At 42.4% G+C, this 7,027-nt stretch overlaps 1 pseudogene across 1 annotated transcript; it reads right to left on the bottom strand.

The window, feature by feature from the left end:
• Positions 1–2,777: 2,777 nt before the first annotated feature.
• On the bottom strand, positions 2,778–6,326 carry LOC307096785 (dimethyladenosine transferase 2, mitochondrial-like; annotated as a pseudogene). Its single transcript has 2 exons — positions 6,128–6,326; positions 2,778–3,324 (listed from the first exon to the last, which is right to left on the bottom strand). The product of its transcript is annotated as a dimethyladenosine transferase 2, mitochondrial-like (transcript).
• Between the last annotated feature and the right edge of the window lie 701 nt (positions 6,327–7,027).

Here is a 7,027-nt window from a genome sequence, read left to right as displayed (position 1 = left end):
TAATGACAGAATAACATAGAATAAAATATTTTAATAAAAGTCAGTAATCAATTCCAGTGCGACAGCAGCCCTACGGCCACTACACTGACTGACTGAGGGTGGCTGTCAGTTTCAGGTCTCGGAGACAAGCATGGGGAAAAGAAAAAGAAAAAAAAGAAAAGAAAAAAGAAAAAAAAGAGTCAAATTACAAGTAAACTACAGAACAACTATCATTCAGAACCACCTGAGATCTAGCTAAACAGAAGTCCTATAACTAAGGATATAAAGAAGAAGCCACATCGATACTGGTAGGAGGGGCAGAGAAGCAGAATGGGCTGGCCCCACACCTACCTGTGGTGAGTAAAAATTGGGAGAGATATATCTGCTTTGGAGGTCCTCCCTTGAGGATCTCCACAGCCCAGGATTCCAGTGCAAGGACGCAGAACAGTGTTTATAAGGATGCTCAATAAACTTAGGGGAAGGGTAGATGAACTTTGTGAGAACTTCAATAGAGAGACAGAAAACATAAAAATGAAAATAGAAAACATAAAAAAGAACTAGTCAGTCTGGCCAGTGTGGCTTAGTGGTTGACATTGACCTATGAACAAGAAGGTCATGGTTTGATTCCTGGTTAGGGCATATGCCCAGGTTGTGGGCTTGATCCCTATGGAGGGCATGCAGGATGCAGCTGGTCAATGATTCTCTCTCATCATTGATGTTTTTATATCTCTCTCCCCTCCTCTCTGAAATCAATAAAAATATATTCTAAAAAAAAGAACTAGTCAGAAATAAAGAATACATTAACTAAAATGAAGAATACATTACAAGGAATCAACAATGGATTAGATAAAGCAGTGGATTAAATCAGAGATTTGGAAGCTAAGGAAACAGAAAACACCCAACAGAACAGCAAAACAAAAACAAACAACAACAACAAAAAACCCACAAACAAAACAAAAACAAAAATAATAAGGATAGTATAAGGAGCCTTTGGGGAAACTTCAAGCATACCAACATTTGCATCATGGGGATGCCAGAAGGAGAAGAGAGAGCGCAAAGAATTGAAAACCTATGGGGGAAAAAATCATAGAACACTTCCTTAACCTGGTGAAGGAAATAGACATAGAAATTTAGGAAATGTAGAGAATCACAAACAAGATGAACCCAAAGAGGCCTACACCAAGACCTATCATAATTAAAATGTCAAAAGTTAAAGACAAAGAGAGACTCTTAAAGGCAGCATGTGAAAAGCAGTTAGTTACCTATGAGGAAGCTCCCATAAGACAGAAATTTTGCTGGCCAGAAGGGATTGGCAAAAAATATTAAAAGTGATGAAAAGCTGCCCTGGCCGGTGTGGCTCAGTGGATAGAGCGTCGGCCTGTGGACTGAAGGGTCCCAGGTTCGATTGCGGTCAAGGGCATGTACCTTGGTTGTGGGCACATCCCCAGTAGGGGGCGTGCAGGAGGCAGCTGATCGATGTTTCTCTCTCATCGGTTTCTGACTCTCTCTCCCTCTCCCCTCCTCTCTGTAAAAAATCAGTAAAATATATTAAAAAAATAAAAGTGATGAAAAGCAAGGGCCTACAACCAAGTTTACTTTATCCAGAAAAGCTATTATTTAGACTTAAAGAACAGATAGAGAGCTTTCCAGACAAGAAAAAGCTAAAGAGGTTCTTCAACATCAAACCAGTATTATAAAAAATGTTAAAGAAGAAACAATGAAAAAAAGAAAAAAATTGAATAATAAAATAGCAATAAATACATATCTTAACATTTACTTTATTCTTTTTTTCTTATTTAAAATATTTTAATTTCTAAAAAAGCTTAAGCCATTTTTTTAATTTTAAATATATTTTTATTGATTTTTTACAGAGAGGAAGGGAGAGGGATAGATAGTTAGAAACATCGATGAGAGAGAAACATCGATCACCTGCCTCCTGCACACCTCACACTGGAGATGTGCCCACAACCAAGGTACATGCCCTTGACCGGAATCGAACCTGGGACATTTCAGTCCGCAGGCCGAGGCTCTATCCACCGAGCCAAACCGGTTTCGGCAAAGCTTAAACCTACCAGACCTGAGGCCCTGAACCTAACTGTCCCCTATACCTGGGCTCCTGAGCATTAAAGAGAAAAAAATCAACATGATATAGAAAAATGTTAGTTACATGCAAACAAGTGGTTAGAATAAGATGGAACTTGGAGACATTGTAGAAAATAGGTCTAGGCAAAGTACCGAAAATTAGGAGTCACCAGAGATTCGGAAATTACCGAAAAATCGGTACAGCGGGCTGGTAGGGTTAAGCCATTTTAATTACACAGTATCTAATACTTTCAACAAACTGAAAAGTAAAACAAACCACTTAAATCAGTTTTATTTACTTTCTAAGCTTGCCCCCTTGGAGGATGCAAAAATCAACTAAGTAAAATATTTAAATTAATGCAATGTAAGTATTTAGCTAAAAGAATTTTTAAAAGTAAAGTTCATCTGGTAATTCCATACAACTACAAGTATATTGACAGTAGATAGGAATTAAAAAAAATAAATCTAAGCTATCAAATCCACAATTAAGTGAAGTTTTCATTTTATTCAGTTGTAAATAAAATGGCAGCCATAGTTTTATCCAATGTACTAATGGTATCAACTTCAGAATTAATGAACTGCCTTGTTTGTGCAAAATAAGAACAGTTACCTTCTGTTGAAAGGATGTGAACTTTAAAAACTTAGCTCTTTTTAATTTTTTTATAATTTCCAAATAAAATAAATGATTCCAGCTACTGTCTTGGCAGTCCAGTTCCCTATATGACTACATCTTCCATGAAGTCATCATATAGCCACTTATAGGTATGATTTTGGGAACATTCTATAGTTTAAAGTCTGGAGGATACATATCTGTTATTTTTGTTGTTTTATCTTGTTTTAGTTTCTTCAACATATCCATTGCATCAATTGGACTCAATGAATTTAAGTCTATTAGCTTGCCATGGCGCTTCAAAAACACTGCTTTATCATGTGAAAAAATACATCATAATAGGTGTTAAAAGTGAAAATAAAATTTTATGAGGAGTCAATTGAATAAAACACAGGTTTTGTTGTATTTGTTATTGTAATGATTCCCTTCACTCTGGCTTTTCCAGTTGCCCACTTTGGCTGCATATGTCAAATGATGACCAAGGTTCTGTATACAGAAGCTTAATCTCAAAAGCTACTTTCCAGGGCACACTTAATGCGTAGTACAGGTTTGGATTCCATCTCATTAACAAATAAATTTAGTTCTACTCACCCATTATGTATATACAGAAGTACAGGAATATATGTCATGTAAAAGTTTCCAAATCACATTTTCTCATTTTTAGTTGGGAAGATTCCAACGACTTTTAAAGGGATACCTTCTGACCACAGAAGTGTTTATATTCTTAAATTGCAGAAAAGCAACTTGGATTCGTAACAGGTTTTACTACTCCAAAACTTCTAGGACCCAGTTTAAAGAAGACACAGTGGATAATGTGTAGTTTTCTTCCTAGCTTTCCCCCTAGGGACTTTAATGTGGAATAAAAGCAATCACTTTCAACAGCAATCACTCTGGCACCTCTTTGAGTAATGCTTGAATCAGGATTCCAGGGCCTGGATTGAATTCCAGGATTAGGTTGTAACCATCTTCTCCTTTTAGCAAGAACTGCACCATGGTCTCAGCCAGTCTGGGACTGCATATGTAACACCCGGACTCCAAGCGGCTCTTGGACATCCCTGAGGCAATTATCTGAAACCCTCACTGGGTACCAGCTTCTGCTGGAAGTCAGACAAACCACGGTGGCTCCTTGCTGGAATGTCCTTCCATCTCGCCGCTCCTCACCTCTAAATGCAAAAGCAACCAGCACTGGAAAAGGCTGCCAGCCTCAGCCATGGAGAAAGCTCTGTGAATGGGACCCACATCTTAAACTCTAGGGTCTGTCCCAATGTCACTCAGAGTCATTACAATGTCAGCGAACTCCTCACTGGGAGCCCCATGTGTAGGGTCACCCCACCACCCGACTAGGCTGGGCAAAAGCAAACATTACAAAGGAAGCAGGAACAACCTCTCCTTGCTTTTCCCTCACTTCCATTTCCTGCCAGGTGCTGCCACTGGAGGACTGAGTGGACTCAACAATTACTTTAAACATAAATGGATTAAATGCTCCAATCAAAATACATATGGAGACTTAATGGATAAGGAAATAAGACCCTTACATATGCTGTCTTCAAGAGACTCATTTCAAATCAAAAGACTCACACACTGAAAGTAAAGGGATAGAAAAATATATTTAATGAAAATGGAAACAAACCAAAAATAATCTGGGGTAGCAATACTTACACCAGAAAAAATATACTTTAAAACAAAGACTATATATCAAGATACAATGAAGGACCCAGCGATCCTTTGGATATTTACAGGAGAAACCCAAAATACTAAACCAAAAAGACATATACATCCCTATGTTCATTGCAACATTATTTACAACTAGTTGCCCAGTGCACGAAATTCATGCATGGGGATGGGGGCGTGTCTCGCAGCCTGGCCTGCATCCTCTCCAATCTGAGACCCCTGTGGGATCGGGCCTAAACTGACAGTTGGACAACCCCCTCGCAATCCAGGACTGCTGGCTCCTAACTACTCACCTGCCTGCCTGCTTGATCACCACTAACCACTCTGCATGCTGGCCTGATTGCCCCCAACTGCACCCCCCTGCCGGCCTGCTCACCCCCAACTGGTCCCATCTGCCAGCTTGCTCGCCCCCAACTGCCCTCCCCTCCTGGCCTGATCATCCCCAACTGCCTTCCCCTCCTGGCCTGATCACCCCTAACTGCCTCTCTCTCGGCCCCGCCACCATGGCTTTGTCTGGAAGGACTTCTGGAAGGTCTCATTAGCGTATTACCCTTTTATTAATATAGATAGGATATGACATACTGCCATAACTATAACATATGTACCAGTATTACTCTGAGAATACATACTTCATGCAATAGGAAGGCATCTAATACATTACATTGTATATGTTGTAAGTAGTAGAAAATACTGTATTCATAGCAATAATATACACCCTGTGACTTCCCTTCCCGATTTGGGAATGGTTCCCCAGTTCTTTGAACGTTTCCTGGCCTCTAATGTATTTTTTTTTTTGTCATTCAGTGTAACTTTACTTACTGTTTATTGCACATGATTTGAGATCTTTAATTTCTAACCACCAAAGATTCAAAAGACTATTTTTTCCATGAAGTTTAACATTAACATCAGTGAATTCATGTATTCATGTGTTTTTATTGTAAACATCTGAATTATCCACATTGTCATAGATCCTGAACTCATAAGCATATACCATGCACAGGCTGGCAGCAAGCCAGGAAGCCACTCTGCAAGCAAACAGATACTCTGCATAAGGAGAAAAGTCATAGCATAACATTTAATGTCCAACCTGAGTCACCTCAAAATGTTATATATATTGACTTCTTAATTCATATAGTGTTGGGAACTCAACTGCTTGGTTGGTGACGGGGTTGACCTGGTTTTGGGAGGATTATTCCTGAAATAATTAAGGAAAGGGGGGCTCAATCTTTTCTTGGTTGCTTGCTCCTCCCCAGCACCTTCATCTTTCTTCTCGTCCTCAGCTTCTTGGGCATCTTCTCCTTCACCTTCACCTCCTTCTTCCTCCTTTGCATCCTCAAATTCTTCCTTGGCACCTTCTTCCTCTTCCTCTCCTTCCTCTTCATCAGTCACTTCCTTCTCATTCTCCTCCTCTTCAGCTTCTCCTTCAGAGAGGGGTTCATCCTTAGCTTCCTAATGGTCTCCTCCACCTCAATCTGTCCTCCTGGACGTTGCTCGTGTATTAAGAAGGGAAGGAGCGAGCGGACATCAAGTAGGAGCTAGTCTGTAAACCACCTTAGGCAGATCGACCAAAGATCTGGGAACTCTGGGTGTAGCCACTGGCTATGCTTCCCACGCCGGTGAAACTGAGCTGGGTCTCCTCACCTTCCAAGAGTTTCCTGTGAGCTGCAATGTCAATGTCCAAAGCCACATTGAGGCGGTCCTGGTATTCTTTTAAATATCATGCCATTTCACTCTCTGTAGTTCTCAACTAATTTTCTAATTTGTTGATTGTGTCCTGCAGAGCACTAACGTCAGAGTTCTGTTTATTCTCCAGCTCTTGCAGCTGCTTTCCCAGAGCTTCCTTCATGCCCCAGCATGCTTTGATCTCCAGGGTCTTGGCCTTGAGCGGGCAGCAGTTTTCAGACACCTCGTCCTTGGCGGCGCATACCACATAGGTGTTCTTGGCAGTGCTCTTGGTCAGCATGGTGAGCAGCTCTTGTACCATTCTTCTGCATTCTGAATGTCCTTGGCAGCCAGCTTCTCCTACTGGGCACGATGTCCTTGAGGGCTGTAGAGAGGTCGGACTTGGAGAACATGTCCATCTCCACGGAGATCTGAGCTTACTGGATCTGCACCTGCAGCTCAGCGATCTCCTTTTCATGCACCTTCTTCAGAAGGGCGATTTAGTCCATCAGGCTGTTGATGCGCTTTTCAAGCTCAGCGCCAGCAAGAGCTGCCTCATTTGCACCTTTCCCCACCTCTATCAGCCAGCCCTCTGCATCATCATGGTTCAGCACCTCTTCCTGGTAGCATGCCTGCAGGTTGCTCCCAGTCCATTCCAAGCCCTGGTGCCTGCTAACTGCCCACTGCCCTCTCCTCGCCAGGGACTGAGCGCAGTGGGCTGGTGCACAGGCATCCCATTTTCATTAAAATGTTCAACCCCGGCCTGCTCCAACTGTGTCCACAGGAGGTCCGGGGCAGACAATGATCCCAGAGACCCTGGCCACCCCCACCTACCTGGGTCACTGATGGTGGCTCGACCCAGCGGGAAGCGTCAGGCTCAGCCCGCCTGGCCTGCTCAGACCCAGATGGCTGCCTGGACCCCGCAGGCAGCGTCAGTGGCTTCCCACACGGCCTACCCACACCCCGATGGTGACCCAGACCCCGCAGGTGGCGTTAGATGCTTGCCGCCATGCCTGCCTGACC

Source organism: Cnephaeus nilssonii, assembly GCF_951640355.1.
Source record: "Cnephaeus nilssonii genome assembly, chromosome: 3".
Taxonomy (NCBI): domain Eukaryota; kingdom Metazoa; phylum Chordata; class Mammalia; order Chiroptera; family Vespertilionidae; genus Cnephaeus; species Cnephaeus nilssonii.
The sequence above is the reverse complement of the archived record's forward strand: the minus strand, read 5'-3'. Positions and strand labels throughout refer to the sequence as shown.